This window comes from Geotrypetes seraphini, chromosome 2 (genome assembly GCF_902459505.1).
Source record: "Geotrypetes seraphini chromosome 2, aGeoSer1.1, whole genome shotgun sequence".
Lineage (NCBI taxonomy): Eukaryota > Metazoa > Chordata > Amphibia > Gymnophiona > Dermophiidae > Geotrypetes > Geotrypetes seraphini.
In genome coordinates, this window is record NC_047085.1 from 306,055,127 (window position 1) to 306,075,470 (window position 20,344).

The 20,344-nt window shown below is 45.0% G+C and overlaps 1 protein-coding gene across 10 annotated transcripts in view; it reads right to left on the reverse strand.

The window, feature by feature from the left end:
* ZNF385D (zinc finger protein 385D) overlaps positions 1-20,344 on the reverse strand; it is a 684,415-nt gene that overhangs the window by 22,375 nt on the left and 641,696 nt on the right. The gene's annotated exons all lie outside the window — the stretch shown is intronic.

A 20,344-nucleotide genomic window follows, 5' to 3' on the forward strand; every position in this document is an offset into this window, starting at 1 on the left:
TCCTTCCTGAAAGCATTAAGCCAATATTATTATCACAATCTGCAAAAGTTCCAACTAGGGTTTTTTTAATCGCTTAAGTGCACTGACGAAAGTTTAAAGGAAATACATTACAGCTTAATTACAATCTATTAATCCTTCAAACAAAATAGTGTAGTATTTTGAAAAGGTTTATTTTCCATGGATTTTACTGATCAATTCCAAATAACTTGAAAATTCAATTAATTTTCATTTTAATTTAAGTTATGTCTAATATACTAAATTACAGTTAATTTTTAAACTCAAAGTTCTATAAGTCAATAAATAATGGTAGTCATTTTGAAACCATATGCAAGCATGTGTAGGCTTTTCCCTTCACAAGTTTTGGTAAATTTTCAGAATGAAAATATGCATGTACTTTTGCTTTGAAAATTATCCTGGGGAATTTATACACTTACGTACATCTGCTCTTTTGCATGAACAAATCTTCTCGGTTAATTTTTATAAATTTAGCTTAAAAGGTGAGCCATGGAGGTACAAGCTCAGAGTTGCAAAGCTCACAGACACCAAAAGGTTGCCTCATTAGCTCAGTGTCAGAAGCAGGCTGGAGCAATTAGCGAGGCCTGCCACAAAAGGAGGGGCCTCCCATGTCTTGGGGGGGAGGAGCAGAGGGGGAAAGAAGGGAGCAGAGGAGCCAATAGGGAAAGAAAAGGGGTGGGGCAAGGTGAGCGGCGGGCCTCATTTAAAGTAGATTTCTTCCAGCGCAGCCATTCTTCCAGGGGCGCGCCGGGATAATGAGCAAACCCTTGTTACGGTGACACCTGGAGGTTGGCTTGGCCCCATCAGGGCACCTTGGAGGGTTGTGGCCACTGAGCAGCCATGTCTGCTGTACCGGCACTGCTCTTTGGCCATGCGGGAGTGGCACAGAGTATTCAGTGCATTTTCAGGTGGGAGGGCCTGTGCTGGCTGTGGAGTGGAGGCGAGGCCCTGCTTCTCCTGTGCCGCCGGCCAGCCGTGAGCAGGGTGGATCTCGTGGAGCACGGCAGTGGAGAGGTGAGGAGGAGGGGAGGTCTCTCGGTGGGGTGGCAATGTGTCAGGGGTCTTTGTTGCTGCACGGCGGTGGAGCAGGCAGGGTCCTCCTGGGAAGCATTCCTGAATTGAATTAATTTAAAAACCATGCCTTAGAACTAGATGCCAGTAATTTAATTCATTTGCATAGGTAGTTTCATGTGCAAATTCAGTGTTTCATTCAATTAATACAGATGTACTCTCATCTGAGTCAAATGCTCCAGGCTAGTACAGGAGGTGGTATATGCTCATGACTTAAAAAAAAAAAAAAATAATAATTTTTTTCAAATTTTCAAATTTTACAAGCTTACAATTTTGTCAAAGAAAATAGAGTGACAACAGGAAAGAATAATAAAGGAAAAAAAAATCATTAAACATCTCTATTTAAACCCCATTAAAAAGAAATTACACCTACTGAAAGTGGCAAGATGTAGAAAAAGAACAGGGATTAAAGGAAAATTACACATAAAAGGCTAGATTTTCAACTGACGGATTAAGTGTTAAATATCAATTAACTTCCGCATCTTTCACACTTAAAGGGGTAGAGATTGCTATTGGAACTGGATGCTTCCTTGCTTCAAAAAAATTCTTCAAATGCTCAGAATTAAAGAATACATAAGTTTTCTCCTTCACTTTAACAATACATTTACATGGAAATTGCAGGAAAAATGTCCCTTTGAGGTCTACAACCTGAGATTTAAAGGCCAGAAAGACCTTTCTTCTCTGTTGAGTAGACCTAGAAAGGTCAGGAAATATCATCACAGAATTACCCATAAATTTTACATCTTTAAACCTGAAATACATACATAAAATCCAATCCCTGTCATACTCTAATACAAATGTGGCAATAAGGGTTGCTTTATTCAACACCGTATCAGAATTCTCCAATAAGCCAGTAACATCAAGACTGGCCTCTTGGTTCTGAGCTGAAATTGTTTTTTTCAAAGGACTAACCAAGTTAATATAGTAAGCTTTTTTTTATCGGAGGCATAGATTCATCGGGAATTTGTAAGACTTCTCTCAAAAATGTCTTTAACATTTCTATAGGCTGTAATAAAGAGGATTGAGGAACATTCAGAAATCTTAAATTCAGACTCCGTTCATAGTTTTCAAGTCTTTTCATTCTCTGATGAATATTTAAATTATCCTTTACCAAAGTTAGTTGAGTATTCTTCAACCCTTCTACAGTTTTCCTTAATTCCTGAATTTGGGAGTCAACCTTGGCAACAAAGTCCCTAATTTGTTTAACATATTGCTGTACCATTTCAGGGATTTGCAATACTTTATCTAAACGTTCAGACAATTTCACCTCCAGGGCTACAACAGCCTACCATACCTCCTCTAATGTTACTTTCTCTGGTCTCTTCTTCAATCTGGTAGGGCTCATAATTCCAGCTTCCTTGGCTTCAGCAGCAGCAAACTCAGGCCCCCGAGGAGCCTCCCTGGGCTATCCTGCTGCTGCTTGCGCACCAATTTCCCCGGCTGGTAGCTGCACCCTGTCGGGTGAATTAAGAAGCGACGTCCCAGCGCTGAAGCTTCTGCAGCAACCTCTCTGGTATCTGCATCTAAGCTCCCCATCGACTTCTGCACTTCACTTCCGGGTTGGAGTGGATTCTTGCGGTCTTTGGGGTTCAGCATGGCAAAATCCCCTGTCTTCTGCTCGCCACTATTCCAAAGATTCTCCTTAGCACTGGATGGTAAGAGGAAATTCTCCAGCAGGAGGGGGGGATCGGATCGGCCAGGAACAAACGAGGTTTTCCCTTTCTCTTTACCATGTTGTTAATAGGCAGTATCCAACGCTGGTCAGAGCATTCTCTCACTGCTCCGTCTCCGCCGCCATCTTGCCATCTCACAACACATCCCCATGACTTATATAGTACACCCTCACAACACATATTTATGTTTCAGTCAGGTTTGCGGTATATCTATATTTGAATATTTGTTGAGGTATATGTGTGTCTGTCACCCAACACAACAGGTATTTGAGTCTTATAGTGCCCTAATGCTTAGGAGCCTTTTCTGCGGTGGTGTTAGGCCTGAGGCATAGCATACCCACTGTGGCTGATGCATATTTAACATCACAGCATAGTAGCCACGTAAACCACACGCAAGGCAAATGTACTACATGGAAGAGATCAGTGATGAGCGGCTGTGAGACTTGTGATTGTTTGGGAGTCTTTAGAGAATCTCTCTTTTGGTCCCATTCTAATTGCAGGGATAATGGCAATGGGACATCACTCTGGCTTTGAGTGATCTTTCTTAATAGGGATCTCCTATGGATGGTTATTAGAGCCACAAGCCCGGTGGATCATTTGGGTTATTATCTGTGGATGAGACACCTCTGCGTGTATATGGTTTCTCTTGGGTAGCCACTTGAAATGTAATAGTATTTCTTTAGGTGCCAATGTAGACTGAGGCTTCACAAATAGTGGGGTGCTTGTTCTGAGATCTAGGTCCTTTAGATCTTTGGCATGATCGTCTGTAGGAAATGCTGCCATCACGTTTGGTATTAAAGCTGGCGAAGCATGGGGTTGGCTTTGACCAACATCATGTGTACTCTTTTTGACAGATCAATTACCTCTTTGGCTATGGGCATAGAATTTAGGCTATCACCTATTGTATATAGAGCCCTTTCAATGAAATTTCTTGTATCTGTTGCCATATTCTTATCCTTATTGGGCTGGCCTTCTAAGCCCATGTGTAGTCACTGCAGGGGATGGGCTATCGCCAAAGATGTGATCTTTCACCCTGTATTCCACAATCTTTGGATTGAGGTTGTACTTGTGAGGCCACAGGAGTCTCCAAGTAGTTTGGTAATCTGGAGGAATCTGAAAAGAACATTGGTTGAATGTCCATTGTTAGGTAATAGTTTCTGCCTGGAAGCGATTCCGGACCCCTAGTAAGCTGTTGATTTTGAGCACTGATGTCGCATGCAATGCTGAGCCGGCCTGTTTTTATGGGTGGTACACACCAAAGCTAGGCAAGTATCAGCCTTCTGCACTCTTTTAGGGGCGTGGCTGGTTCTGCTTGATCATTTGTAGAGCTCAATCATAACTCCCCACAGTCATTGTTTAAGAGTTTCATCTCCTTTATCATCCTGGTTCACTCTCCTTTGAATCTTGGCTAATTTTGCTATATCTTTTGAAGATTACATTTGTTTTCTTCCATTGTCTGATCAAGGAGTGAGAAGAGGTGTATGTGAGTCCATTGGCTAATGCTGCTATTTTCTTGCATGACTATTATGTAGTGCTGGTTTGTCTCTTGTCCTTTCCATATAGTTTCTGAAATGAAGTAAGTTGAGATAGAGCTTGCTCCCTGTGATTGGATGTGTGCTGATTGTCCAAAAGGCAGAGTAGTCACCCAATTGTGGGACTCATCTCTGTAGAATTCCCGGTCAATGATCTTCAAGTAATCCCTATCTTCAACTAAAAGAGATGGTTTGTCATTGTCTTTGGTGAATGGGGGTACCATAGTACCCATGTGCTATTCCGGCCTGGTAATGAAGCGTTCTGATAGGCAATGGAATTGGGAGATGGTTCTGGCAAGGTTCAAACAGAGTGGTGCGCACATTTGCCAGATGTGTGTTTTTTGAATACACTCACATTTGGCCACGTCACCTACTATCACCCCTCACAGGCTAAGTCAGGAAGCTTCAGCTGGTCCCACCTGGACTGATATGGTAGATCTTGTCCTTAGGATATGATGGCTGCTATTGGTTATAGATATGGAGTGCTGTGCAGACTCAGATGTATGGATTCTTTCCCGACTGTCTGGCATTTGGTTGCATCCGATCAGAGTTGGTAAATCTCTTTCAAGGCTGTTATCTGTGGATTTCTTTCACATAATCATCTGCTTTTTCCCCATCTTCCTGTTCTATCCTGATCAGGATGTGAGGTGGTAGGGGCAGCAATTTTTCCCTGAATGTCAATTAAATCAAACAACTCTGTCCTTGCCTGGAACGAATTGCTTGTTTCATCGGTGTCAACGTATATTGTCACTGCTTTCTCTGGTTGCTCCTTTGGATGCACCTCTGCTAACATGAATCTTGGTGCATAACTTTCTCCTGAGGCCTTCTCCACAAACCTAAACCCTGTGCAGTTTTGACAGTGACTTTGTCATGACATGTGCAATGTCTCCCTCTCCCGGTTATGGCTTGGAATTTGAGGCTGGTTTCTTGGGAGAGTCCACCTGCAGTTTGTCTGGATGTAAGAAGCTGGGCACTGTCGCACACTTTACATCTAATGGCTGATTATAGTCCTTGGTCACGAGCTGGATGAGGAGCAACACTTGTAACATATTCCATATTTGGTTCACTGTGCTTTCTTCTCTCCTAGGGGTTTTTCCTACAAAACATTGACATGTCCGTAGAGAATTTGGTTCACTCTGTATCAGGCATGGTCATTTTGGATCCTATTCTTTATACATGGTAGGAGGCAGGTCATTTGGTGGAGCTGCTGTGGGTGACATGTCTAGTGCACAGCTATAGATTACCTGGTGGGAGATCTGTACCTCTTGGCTCATCATTCTGGAAGTAGCCTGACTTTTCTGGATTGGGCATATTATCCCAGAAGCTGGGTCATTTCTTCTTTTGCCAGTTCTCCGATATACTCCAGAAGACTGTGATAGAATAACCCTCCCTTGATTGTCCTCTTTATATTGCACACTAATAGCTGCCCAATTTCTTTGATGCAGACCTTTTGTATGCCACAAGGGTGGCTTAAGCTTGGCATACTTGGATCAGCTTCCAGTGCTCCCAGTTATAGGAGAGGATCACCCCAATCCAATTGCTTAATATCTGTGCTCGTGATTTTGGAGAATTATTTATTCCCTCATCATGGCTCATTGGGTGACTGTTCGAGTCCCTCCCACACTTCTTGCAGCCCCAAGCCTTGTTTGTTAAAGTGTATCTTTAGTCTTGTTCCTTCTCTGATGATTCAGGTCCCAGCCATTTTATCATCGGGCTCATCCTTTGCCCCAGTGTGGCCTTCATTACCGCTATGGCGTCTTTGAAGTTGGATTTCTACCCTCAATGTCTTAGATGCCTCTTACCTAATTACAGTGTGTTGAATTGGGCATGGCTGCTCACTCTTCAGATGAGCCTAGTCAGGGTCAGTGCTCGAAAGGAGCATTTTCTCTTGGTGAATTCTCTGGTAGTGGAAACCAATGGTTATGCACCACATGCATATTTACTTCAGTATTGCTGTCTTGGTGTTTGCAAGCTGCACCCTACTGGGGGACACACTTTTCTGTCCCAAAGTGGCTCTTATGAAACCACTGTGGTTGTTTACTTTCCCTTTCTAAGGCCTGGGGCTTTACGTATGCTATTACTCACCAGTGGGCTCTTCTGGTATGAGATGGTAGAGCTGTTCCCTCCCTACCTTTAAGCCTCATGGCCGTAGAGAGTTTTGACTTATCTGGTGGCAGTGGTTGCGTATTTGAGTGTCCTGCCTTCCTTAGGTGCGGATATGGTATGGATCAGTGGCCACCCTTTGTGCACTGGGTACACAATTTAGTTGAGGAATTTGGCCTGTCCACTGCAGGAGTTAAATGGCTGTGAATGCAAAGCAGGAGGTGGGAATCAAATAACACCATATCAATGAGCTTAGAACTTCCCATTCCTGGCCATAGGCACTTATCATTCATCTTGGGAGAAAATGACAGACATCCATGCACAGCGTTGGGATGGTTAATAAGATACAGAAGTGCATTGTGGAGTTAAGCCTGAACATGCAGAAGCATACCTCTGGTGTGGTCCCGCATCATCCCTTGCTGAATATGGAAAGGTGAGTGTGCGGTGAAGAAGATAAAACAACAGGTTTAACAAGGAGATGCACAAATTCATACACCCGCTACAAAGGAGCAACATTCTGCATGAATTCATCATAGAGAATTGCCCAGGGCATTACCACCTGAAGGGGTACATCTCTCAAGGTCTAAATTTAATCAGTGACATTCAGGACACAATTGACTTGTTGCTCCTTTGAGGGGGGTGATATGAGGCCTGGGGTATTGGTGGGGGACTCTCGGCAAGTGAGTCACCACCAATACCCAAGTTGTGGCAGGATTGGTGACCCAGGAGGCCACAAGATGAGTGGGGGGAGGGGTCCATGTAGGAGTAAGGGGACTAGTATTTGTGCTAATGAGAAACCCCTCTTGGACGGAGGGGCATACCCGAGAAGTGACCAGCGGTACCCACTCACTTGAATGGCGAAAGGAGGACAGGGGCAGTCAGCGAGGCCCGAGAAGCTTGGACGGTGGCTTGGGCCAAGTGGGAGTAGAGCATGGCTTGAGTGGTAGTGCCTACTCATATACAATCAGTTATGTGCTCAGAGAATGAATAATGTGAATGGCAGAGACCCCAGCTTCCCCCGTTTTGTGTGATAGTGTGGTCCCCAGGTCTAGATTAGGACAGCTACTAGCCAGGGTAGAAATTAGTGATAGATAAGTAGTTATTGTTAGTGCTAGGCATTTTATACATAAGTAGGAATTAAGTTGCATGTTCGTGATAATTACCGTATTGTTTAAAAAAAAACAAAAAACTTTTTAACTTTTGTTCTTAATCTTGTTTATTTTTAATGGAGTTCTTTTCTTGATGAATATGCATTGTGTATTGTAAACCGCTTAGATCCTTTTAGGCTGTTATGTGGTATATAAAGTACTTAATAAACATAAACATTAGGTAACTATGCTGCAGCCTATAATAAACTTAGCGGAAATTTACCATGAACTCAGACAGTTTGTCAGGAAAGAAGGGTGGGGGGAAAGGAGCAGGAACAAGAAGCAAGGAAACCCGGTTGAGGCCTCCCCAGTTTTGTGCAGTAATAGGGCATTGTTCCTTTACTCCAAATACATTGCTTTTCTACAGCTGGCACCATTAGACAACCAGGCTTGGTGTGGTGGAGGGTTGTTGGGGGAGGGTTGTTGGGGGAGGGTTGTTGGGGGAGGGGGGAGCGTGATGTCAGGAGGTGGTTCCCTGTGGCAGGAGGGAGTGGTCCTGCCGATTACATTTTTTAAAAAAATCAATATCGGGGGGTGTGGGGGGATGGTTTTTTTTTTTATATAGGCATAGCGCTTGTGTGTTGTGCATGCACAACAGCTGCACCCATTAAAAAAAAGCAGCCCTTGCTCTCCCTGCTTGATAGTTCAGGAAGGGAGAGCAGGGACTGCTTTTTTTTTTTTTTTTTGGGGGGGGGGAAGGCAGAGAGGAAGAGGAGCTATGCTGGCAATTGCACTTCTGGGCAAGCACCAGGTACAATTCCTCTCCCCTCCCCCCCCTTTTTTACCGGTGATTTTCTGCACAAATAGCATGTTATAATTTGCATGCTACTGTGCTAAGAATTGCCAGGAAAACAAAAATTGCTCCCACCAAGCTTTTTTTTTTTTTACCATGGTATCGGCGCTTAGAGAATCTGGCCCTGAATTCCTTAAATGGCACCTAAAACATTAGTGAAAAAGAAAATAATGCTTAATGCTATTTTACAAAAGGCTCTCAAAGTTGAGCCATTTATAAAATAGCAATTAGCACCTTGACTAACTGTGGGAATTTACACCAAATATGGTCCAAATCCTCATGCCTGAATTAAGCATGGATCCCCCTTATTCTTTAACTATACATATAAATCCAAGGAACACCCCCAATCTGCCCAAAACCCACCCATTTCCACGTCCTCTTTTTGCATTTAAAATTCAGGTGTGAATCCTGTGGGGTGTCTGGAAAGATCCTGTGGCAAAGTAGGGCTGTGGTGATTTTCAAGTGGACTGGCAGTGCTTGCCCTAGCCACATAGTGGGCTGCGGGGCTGCCTGCAGTTGGTTGAATAGGTGTACTATTGTCTCCTTTTCAAATCTAAACCGGCATAGACATAGCTCCTCTGTCATGTCCATGGGACTGTGCTTTGGGGTTATATCAGTGGTCTCAAACTCCAACCCTTTGCAGGGTCACATTTTGGATTTGTAGGTATTTGGAGGGCCTCAGAAAAAATAGTTAATGTCTTATTAAAGAAATGACAATTTTGCATGAGGTAAAACTCTTTATAATTTATAAATCTTTCCTTTTGGCTAAGTCTTAATAATAATATTGTCATTTATAGCTAAAGAGACATATGATCAGGAAACTATTTTATTTTACTTTTGTGATTATGATAAACATACCAAGGGCCTCAAAATAGTACCTGGCGGGCCGCATTTGGCCCCTGGGCCGTGGGTTGGAGACCACTGGGTTATATATACCTTCTTATTGTGGCTCTCTTCTGTTGCCTCTCTGTCCTGTAAGCCAGTACCCATGGGAGCAGCAGCTCTCTTCTACCAATTTGCATCCATTCCTACCACCAGTAATACCCAATACCTACACCCTCTTGCACTCAGTTTCCACTACCAATAATACTCAGTAACCACCAACTGTACCCAGTTCACACCACTAGCATCCTCCAAAACCTGTGGTATAGGACTACACAAACAGGTCGCACACAAACAGATTTAAATAGACACTGCTCGAAACAGATAGACACTGCAGGTTGGAGAGAGAATGGGCAGAGGGGCTGAGGGCAGCATGCTGGACACAACATCAACAGTTAGTATATAGTCTTTGCACTTAACCATACATTAGTTTTTATAGTTAGATTGTAGTAAATACAACATTTTGCTGCACTTTAGTAAACTGGACCCTTCAAAAAAAACTGCTATTAAAAGATAACTGATGCTCAGATTCAAGAGGGTATTAACCAACAAAAGAGCCCACACATCTTGTTCCTTGTAGAGGGCTTACTTTCTTTTTAAGTTTCTTTTTAAATATTTACACTTTGCCCATCACAATTTTTCAAGCAGGAGGCAGATTAAAACATCAGACAGTAAGCAAACAAATTATTGACAATGCACTTCAAATGATAAAACAATCAGACTCTATCAGAGAGATTGATTGAATAGCATCTGCTTGATCTTTTTCGGAGAATTTCATCTGCTTGATCTTTTTCGGAGAATTTCAGTACATCTGTCTCTTTGTCTGAGCCAAGAGAAACTGGAAGGGAGTTCCACATCAGGAGACCAGCAGCTTCAAAAGCACATGTTCATGTGAAAGTGCCCGGCATCACTTTTAAGGGATGGAATCAAAAGAAGAACATGCCGAGAAAACTGTACCAATCAATCAAGAAGACAGGGATGTCTTGATTGTGGGAACATTGGAGCACTACCATGATCTGCTTAACGGAAGTATTATCAATTCAAACTCAGTACGTGCAGCTACTGGTAACCAGTTGAACACATGAAGGGAAGGAAGGAGTACTATGTTTTAAAGTATGCATAGCAATAAACATTCTGCACTGATTGAAGCCTTCAAATAGGTGAAGCTACTAGACCAATATATACAACACAGCAATATAAGGAATAATGGTCAAACACAATGACTGCAGCTCTGTAGGACAATCAAATAGCAGAAGCATTCATTTTAACCTCACAACTCATGAATTTTAAGGCTGCACTTTCCAAATCACATTCCAGATCTGTGGCTTCAGAGACAACTGTGAGCCTCTCGTCACTCCAAGATGACCTACTTTTTACAGAGAGGAATTTCACTATTATTAACCCTCTGGTTTTCAGGGAGCATTAAAAAAAAAACAATTTTACTATATTGCAGCTAATGTATCTTTTGTTGTTGTTGATGCTTGTCTAATAGTAGTTTTCAAGGCAGATGATATACAAAATCCAGAATGAAAGCAGAAAAAAAACAGATCAATAGAATACGAGTATATTGATCTGCTTTTGGTTTAATGCTATTTTCCATAATAATGGGAATTTTTTCAATATCTAGCTTTCTTTCTTTTTTTTTTTTTTTTTTATTAATCTTTATTAATTTTCAAAGCTAATACAAAGGGCCATGAATTATATACATTATATACATTATATGAATTATATACATTAATAACAAAATAAGCACTTAAATTCCATTAATAACAATGCAGAAAATAAATATCCCTCCGCTCATATCCAACAATTTAATCAAGAAATGAACCAGAAAAATATCCCCCACACCCACCCATCCCGTCCTGGATATGTACAAAAATAAATTAAAGTTTAAACAAAGACAACTATGTTGAATTAACAAAGTATGTCAACGGGCCCCAAACCAATTTAAATAATTTGCTATTCCCTAATATATCTGCATTCATCTTTTCATATTTGCAACCTAAACATAAACTGGCCCACCAAAACAGTTTAGCAGGAACTTGTCCAACTTTGTCTTGAATCCCTGGAGGGTGTTTTCCCCTATAACAGACTCCGGAAGAGCGTTCCAGTTTTCTACCACTCTCTGGCTGAAGAAGAACTTCCTTACGTTTGTACGGAATCTATCCCCTTTCAACTTTAGAGAGTGCCCTCTCATTCTCCCTACCTTGGAGAGGGTGAACAATCTGTCTTTATCTGCTAAGTCTATTCCCTTCAGTATTTTGAATGTTTCAATTATGTCCTCAGTCTATTTTCAAGGGAGAAGAGGCCGCTAAGAGAGCGAATAGAATGCTAGGAATAATCAAGAAGGGTATTACAACCAGGATGAAAGAAGTTATCTTGCCGTCAGTGGCATACCAAGGGGGGGGTGGGAGGGGCGGTCCGCCCCGGGTACCAGCCCTGAGGGATGCTCCCGGCCTTGCCGTTCAGTCCCCCCCCACCCCCGAAGGACTGCTTGCCCTACTGACCTTCCTGCACCACCTGTGAAGCAGCCCGCAGCAGGATCACGACGTCAGCGATCCCTGAGCTGCTTGGGTGCTGCTTCCTGCGCCGCGGTCCCGCCCCTCCTCTGGCGTCAGAGGAGGGGCGGGACCGCGGCGCAGGAAGCAGCGCCTAAGCAGCGCAGGGCTCGCTGATGTCGCGATCCTGCTGCGGCTGCTTCATAGGTGGTGCAGGAAGGTCAGTGGGGCGAGCGGTCCTTCGGGGGTGGTGGGGGGGACTGAACGGCAAGGCCGGAAGCATAGGTAGTGCTGCTTCATAGGTGGTGCGGGGAGGCCAGGGGGGCGAGCGGTCCTTCGGGGTGGGGTGGGCGGGCAGGCAGGCAGGCTTTCAAGGGGGAGGGGGGTGACAGGCAGGCAGGCAGGCCTTCAAGGGGGGACAGGCCTTCAAGGGGGGGGGACAGGCAGGCCTTCAAGGGGGGAGGCAGGCCTTCAAGAGGGGAGACAGGCCTTCGGGGGTGTATGCAGACCTTCAAGGTGGAAGGACAGGCCTTCGGGGGGGGGGGCAGGCAGGCCTTCAAGGGGGGCAGGTCTACAAGGGGGTGGGACAGGCCTTCAAGGGGGGGAAAGGCCTTCGGGGGGGTGCAGGCCTTCAAGAGGGGAGACAGGCCTTCGGGGGTGTATGCAGACCTTCAAGGTGGAAGGACAGGCCTTCGGGGGGGGGGCAGGCAGGCCTTCAAGGGGGGCAGGTCTACAAGGGGGTGGGACAGGCCTTCAAGGGGGGGAAAGGCCTTCGGGGGGGTGCAGGCCGTCAGGAGGGGTGCAGGCCTTCGGGGAGGTGCAGGACTTCAAGGGGGTACAGGCCTTCAAGGGGGGGACAGGCCTTCAAGGGGGGACAGGCAGGCAGGCCTTCAAGGGGGGGGACAGGCCTTCAAGGGGGGGAAAGGCCTTCGGGGGGGTGCAGGCCTTCAGGAGGGGTGCAGGCCTTCGGGGGGGTGCAGGACTTCAAGGGGGTGCAGGCCTTCAAGGGGGGGCAGGCCTTCAAGGGGGGACAGGCAGGCAGGCCTTCAAGGGGGGGACAGGCCTACAAGAGGGGGGACAGGCCTTCAAGGGGGGTGCAGGTCTTCGGGGGAGGTGCAGGCCTTCGGGGGGGTGCAGACCTTCAAGGGGGTGCAGGCCTTCAAGGGGGGGGACAGGCCTTCATGGGGGTGCAGGCCTTCGGGGGGGTGCAGGCCTTCAAGGGGGGGTGCAGACCTTCAAGGGGGTGCAGGCCTTCAAGGGGGGGGACAGGCAGGCAGGCCTACAAGGGGGGGACAGGCCTACAAGGGGGAGACAGGCCTACAAGGGGGTGGGACAGGCCTTCAAGGGGGGGGGACAGGCCTTCAGGGGGGTACAGGCCTTCGGGGGGGTGCAGACCTTGAAGGGGGGGACTGGCCTTCAAGGGGGGACAGGCAAGTAGGCCTTCAAGGGGGGGGGACAGACCTACAAGTGGGGGGACAGGCCTACAAGGGAGGTGCAGGCCTTCAAGGGGGGACAGGCCTTTGGGGGGACCCTGGTTTAGAAGTACACAGAGGGAAGGGGGTGTTCAAAGAGACGTGCATATGCCAAACTTTGGGGGGGGGGAGGAAGAAATAATGGGTCTGAAAATAGAGGAGAGGGAGAGAGATGATGGACCATGGGATTTAGGGAGGGAAGGAACAGAAAGGGAGAGAAATTGGACACAAGGGATGGTGTGGAGGAGGGATAGAGATACTGAATAGGAGGGTAATTGGGAAAAGAAAGGGAGAAATGGTGGACTCTGAGGTGGTGGGGAAGGAGGGAGAGATGCCGGATGAAAGGGTAGTTAAGAAAAGGTGGATCTGTGGAGGGAGATGAAAAAAAGGAAAGATACCAGACTTCCTGGGGAGGGAAGGGAAATGGAAAGGGAGGACAGAGTTGGCAGATGGATGGTTAGCATGCAGAAAGAAGAAAGAAGGAGACCCTGGCAAGCAAGTTATCAGAAGAAAACCAGAGCCTTGGACCAACAAGATTTGAAATATAACCAAACAACAAAAGGTAGAAAAATTAATTTTATTTTCTGTTTTGTGATTATAATATGTCAGATTTGAAATGTGTATCCTGCCAGAGCTGGTGTTGGACTGCAAACATGAGCTAGGATTTAACAGAGAGAGGAAAAGTCCTTTTTGTTTCTTTATTTTATTTACACCACAGCGCCAGTGTGGTTAGGAGAAGCCAAAGGGGGTGAAAAAGCTATAAAACCCACCAGGAATTCTGAAAAAAAATCACCCAACTGGGCAGGAAAATCGAATTGAAAAACCAATTCAATAGGCTGAATTGAATCGAAATTTTTTTTCCTGAATCTGGCAGCATTAGTTTGCGCTACTGTCTTAGACTTTAGGACCTGGGATTGGGGATAGATGGCATCCTCAGTATTTTATAATGCAAGTGAAACGAGGATTTGGTCAGACTTTTGAAGGGTCTGCAGAAAAAAAATATTGTATAGGCCGGGGACATGAGACAGCAGGAAATGGGAACTTTTCTTCCTTCTATTTTTGTGAATGGAAAGGCTGAGGATGTCAGAGAGTTCAGTTAAAATACGTGCTTTATAAGAAAATATAATAATGTGTTTTATAAAGTTTATAGCATAGCTGGCCTAACCAGTGAGGTGTTCCTAGTGGTGGTGGTGGCAGCGTTTCAATGTGTTGAGAGGAAGAGGTGGTCTGGGAAATTCTGCTGAGCAAACTCCGGGCCCATTTCCACCCCCCAGTTAGTCCACTCCACTCAACTGGTTCACACACTGAGTGGGTCTTTGGGTGTTGTTTTGGGATCTCTTCCAGTGGTTTATCAGTATCTCCTTCTGGTCCAAGGAAGGAAACTTTGTTATCCTTAGCATTTACCTACAGAATATGTTTGTAACAGTGCTGCTTGTGTGGCATTAGGCTATGTAGTGATCGAAAGAAAAAACAGACCTTTGCACATTTTTGCACTATATGGTGGGTGTATGAGGAGATTCACATTTCCTGCACAGCTAAGTCCATGTGAAGTTACCTTGTGCTGTATTTGACATCTAGCAAGGTCTCTGTTTGAAAGGAAAGATCTAAACTTAAAAATGAAGTTATGGTAAAAGCAGATAGTGTAGCTGGTTTTAAGAAAGATTTGGACAAATTCCTGGAGGAAAAGTCCATAATCTGTTATTAAGACATGGGGGAAGTGTCTGCTTGCCCTGGATCGGTAGCATGGAATGTTGCTACTCTTTGGGTTTTGACCAGGTATTAGTGTCCTGGATTGGCTACCATGAGAATGGGCTACTGGGCATGATGGACCATTGGTTTGACCCAGTTAGGCTATTCTTATGTTATGTTCTCATCTGTAGGAGCCTTTGTTTTCACTTCTTATTTTAATGTATTTTTTTTCTGGGAACTTATCAGTGTTTTTTTATAATGGGAACAAAAATGGAAGAGAATTAATGTGTGTGGGATGAGGTGGTAACTAATTTCTTCAGCTAAATAATTCAATCCACTTCAAACAGACATAGGAGAACTCACGCATCATTCACACACCCTCCAACCAAAAACGTCAAAAGAAAAAAACTGTTCGACAACCTCCTAACCTTTCGAGCTGCAACACTCGACCCCCAACTCTACAACCAATTGACATCGACCACAGACTGCAAAACCTTCAAAAAGAAATAAAAATCCTTCTATTCAAAAAACACATAACACCGAACTAACACAATCAGAACTGTCCCAAGCATCACCTGCAACTACTCCATATGTACTTCTGATGTCATGACAATTCAGACATAATTTATGTTATGTTATTTTTGGAATATAAGAAAATTTTCACTGCCTGTTTCTATTCTGACCATTTATTCTGTTTCATGGTCATTACAAAATATATTTTTTTACATGGGGGGGTGTCAAAAAATGATGGTACGCCACTGCTTGCCGTTGTATCGGGCGATGGTGCATCCGCATCTGGAGTACTGCGTCCAATATTGGTTGTCGTACCTTACGAAGGATATGGTGTTACTCGAGAGGGTTCAGAGGCGAGAGACACATCTGATGAAAGGGATGGAAAACCTTTCATACGCTGTGAGATTGGAGAAACTGGGTCTCTTTGCCCTGGAGAAGAGGTGACTTAGAGGGGATATGACAGAGATTTACAAGATCATGAAGGGCGTAGAGAGGGACAGATTATTCAAACTTTCAAAAAAACAAAAGAACAAGAAGGCATTCGGAAAAGTTGAAAGGGGACAGATTCAAAACAAATGCTAGGAAGTTCTTCTATACCCAACGTATGGAGGACACCTGGAATGCGCTTTCAGAGGGCGTAATAGGGCAGAGTATGGTACTGGGGTTCAAGAAAAGATTGGACAATTTCCTGCTGGAAAAGGGGATAGAGGGGTATAGATAGAGGATTACTGCACAGGTCCTGGACCTGTTGGGCCGCCGCGTGAGTGGGCTGCTGGGCACGATGGACTTCAGGTCTGACCCAGCGGAGGCATTGCTTATGTTCTTATGTTGTTATGTCTCACTGTACGGCAACTCCTCCAGCCCCTTAACCATTTTTGTCGTTCTTCTCTGGACCTTTTCGAGTAGTACTGTGTCCTTCTTCATGTATAGCGATCAGTGCTGGATGCAGTACTCCAGGTGAGGGCGCACCATGGTCCGGTACAGCGGAATGACAACCTTCTCCGATCTGTTCGTGATCCCCTTCTTTATCATTCCTAGCATTCTGTTCACCCTTTTCACCGCCACTGCGCATTTCGTGGACGGCTTCATCGACTTGTTGATCAGAACTCCCAAGTCTCTTTCCTGGGAGGCCTCTCCAAGTACCGCCCCGGACATCTTGTATTCGTGCATGAGATTTTTGTTACCGACATGCATCACTTTACACTTATCCACGTTGAACCTCATTTGCCATGTTGATGCCCATTACTCGAGCTTGATTATGTCACGTTGTAGATTTTCACAATCCCCCTATGTCGTCTTCATTACTCTGAATAACTTTGTATCGTCCGCAAATTTAATCACCTCACTCGTCGTACCAATGTCCAGATCGTTTATAAAGATGTTGAAGAGCACAGGTCCAAGCACCGAGCCCTGCGGCACCCCACTGGTGACGCTCTTCCAGTCCAGCGCTCTCTGTTTCCTATGCTCCAGCCAGTTTTTAATCCACGTGAGTATTTCACTCTCAATTCCATGGCTCGCAATTTTCCCAAGTAGTCATTCATGTGAAACCTTGTCAAACACCTTCTGAAAATCCAGATATACAATGTAGACTGGGTTGCCCTTGTCTATCTGCCTGTTTACTCCCTCGAAGAAGTACAGCAAGTTCGTCAAACAAGATCTGCCTTTGCTGAAACCATGTTTGCTGGTCCTCATCAGACCGTGTCCGTCAAGGAGATCAATGATGTGGTCCTTTATCAGCGCCTCTAACATCTTTCCCAGTCTGTTGTTTCCCGGATCTCCCCTCGAAACTTTTTTGAAGATCGGCGTAACATTCGCCACCTTCCAGTTTTCCAGAATCTTTCCCGATTTGATCGACAGATTGGCTATTAGTTGAAGTAGTTCAGCTATAGTCTTTTTCAGTTCCTTGATGACTTTCGGATGGATGCCATCCAGTCCCGGGGATTTATCACTCTTAAGCCTATCGATCTGCCTGCATACCTCTTCTAGACTGACCGTCAACCCTGTCAGTTTTCCGTCATCGTTTCCAGTATATAGCCGGTATACTGTGTATATCCTCTTTGGTAAATACAGATGCAAAAAAATGTGTTCAGTTTGTCGGCAATTGCTTTGTCCTCCTTTAGCATTCCCTTTATTCCATGGTCATCCAATGGTCCCACTGCTTCCTTCGCGAGTCGTTTCCCCTTAATATATCGAAAGAAGAACTTGAAGTTTTTTGCCTCCTTAGCTATTTTTTCCTCGTAGTCTCTTTTGGCCCCTTTTACCGCCTATGGCACCTGTGTTGATGTTGTTTGTGCTTATTCCAGTTTTCGTCCGTTCTTGACCTTTTCCATTCCTTAAACAAAGTTTTCTTCACCTATACAGTGAGCCATGCTGGATCCTTGTTTTTTTCCCTCTTGGATCCCTTGTTGATACGTGGTATATATAGATTTTGTGCCTCGGTGACTGTGTCCTTAAAAAGGGACCAAGCTTGCTGTAGCGTTTTTACAGTGCTTATCCTCTTCTTAATCTTCTTCCCCACCATGAGTCTCATCCCTTCGTAATTCTCTTTTCGGAAGTTCAGTGCCACGGCCATTGTTCTGGACCAATGTTTCGCCCTGCATCCAGGTCGAAGCGAATCATGTTGTGATCTCTGTTTCCCAGCATCCCTTCTACTTCTACACCTTATGCCGGTCCTCGCAGTCCATTTAGAATTAAGTCCTGAATTGCATTTCCTCTTGTATTTCCTTGACAAGTTGTTCCAGAAAGCAATCGCCTACAGCATCCAGGAACTTGATCTCCCTAGCACAGCTGGAGGTGCCTAGGTTCCAGCAGAGGATTTCCTCTAGAGACGGCCAGAATTCTTCTCCATCAATCGCATCAGTCACTGGCAGCATCCATGAGCCACTGAGGTGCCAGCATCTGTGACTCAGGGACGCTACTGCTGCCTGCCAAGCTTGGCAAAAGGGACCCCCCAGCCACCTGCAGAGGAAGTCCTCATGTGACATAGTTTGGGGGTCCTCATCAGCTGAGTATTTATATTTGCATTAGAGGATCCCTGTAGAAATCCATTTACAAAGTATGTATTCTTTCCAATTAATATTTCCAAATTAATAAAGTATCTTTGCTTATTTGTAAATGGGTCTTTACCAGAGCTTTTAATTCAGTAGCATAATTAAATTAAATAACTACTTCCGAAATTGATAGGGACGGGCGGGAGCAGATTTTATTTCAGCGGGGATGGGTTTGACTCCTAGCGGGGATGGATTTGATTTCTGTCCCCTTGCAACTCTCTAATGTGAAGTGAAATCAAATAGCATACACAGACACAAGGCTATTTTCAAAAAGAACGTCTTAAGTCCAATTTGGACGTTTCCCATAAGATGTCCAAATCTGGAGATATGGGAATGCCAATTTTCAAAATGTGGACTGCTAGATGTCCTCCCCCCCCCCTCCAAGTTTTATTTACAAATTGCCTACATGGACATCTTGGCTGACAGGATGTCCAACCTTAGGATGCCTACTTTATATCCCTTTTTCAACTACAGAAATGTCCAAGTCCAAAACATCCAAGCCCAGACCATTTGGACATGGAAGGGGCCATCATTATAATGGACTGGCCACATAGACATGCCAACAGAGCAGTGGGGCATCTTAGAGGGCACTGCTGTGAACTTCACGAAAAGGGTGCCTACTGTATATCACACCATAACCCCCTTATGACTTATGGTAAGGCCCCCAAAATTCCCCTTCCCAAAATAAAACCCAAAAAACTACTATACCCACCTGTGTAGCAACCCAATAGCCCTTATGGCTACAGGCAACTATATGGCAGTAGAGTAGGGTTTTGGTGGCCTCACACTTTCTACTATAAATGTAATGGTTAGAGTGGCTTATGGGTCTAGCTCCTCCTCTTTATGAATCACTAGCGCACCCACCAGGTTACTTAAGACACCTGTGTGATGCTCTACTAGGCTTTCCCATACCAGGTGCTGCTATTTTAGTGACAGATATGTACTGTTTCATTCTGATTTTTTTTTGGGGGGTGGAAGAGATTAGTGATCACTGGAGGAGTGTGTGGGAGTGTGGGGGTCATTATTTAATCCTTCCAGTGGTCATCTGGCAAGTCTGGGTACCTTTAGAGTTTGGTGCTGAACTATTAGGACACCTAGCGATGTCTAATTAAGACACTCTGTTGTCATTCTCTAATTGGAGGCGTCCTCCAATGCCTAACGCCTACCAGAGAAATAGGCATGGCTAGAGGCAGAGAATAGGTGTGGTTGGCAGGCGTTGCTAGAATTTCAAGTTAAGTACTGGCAGTGGCGCAGTGAGGGTGAGCGGTGCTCGGGGCGGTGGCACCCCCTTACCCGTACCTTTTTAACTTCGGCATGAGCAGCCACCAATTTACTGCCCACGTCAGCTTCGGCGCTCTCTCTGACCATTTCCTAGGCATGGATCCCGGAAGTGACGTCAGAGACCACTGAAACCAACGTGGGCAGCAAGTTGGTGGTTGCTCACGCCAAAGTTAAAAAGGTACAGGTAAGAAGCACATGTGCAGAAGGGAGTGGAGTGGGAAGGGAGGAGGAGAGGTGCCGGCACACTGAGCAAGATGGCGCCCGGAGCGGTCCTCCCCTTATTTCCCCATACTACGCCACTGGATGCTGATAAATTAGGCCAAATTAAACCTGGCCTAATATGCTGGCGTCTACCTAAGCATGCCCAGGCACCACTAAATGAGATTCTATAAGCAGTTCCTAGTGGTTGATTGTATGTGCCACTTAGCATGGTTGTCAATGTAGACATGCCTACGTGCCGCTTATAGAAGTTGGCCCTAAGTCTCTCTAACCTCCTGCTTTTCAACAGTGGTCCTGTGCAACCAAACAAAATACAATGTGCCATGTAACAATCAAAGAAATCACAAATATCAATAAACAAGTGAAACCACTCAATATTCATGCTCCATTTATGAAACCTGATAT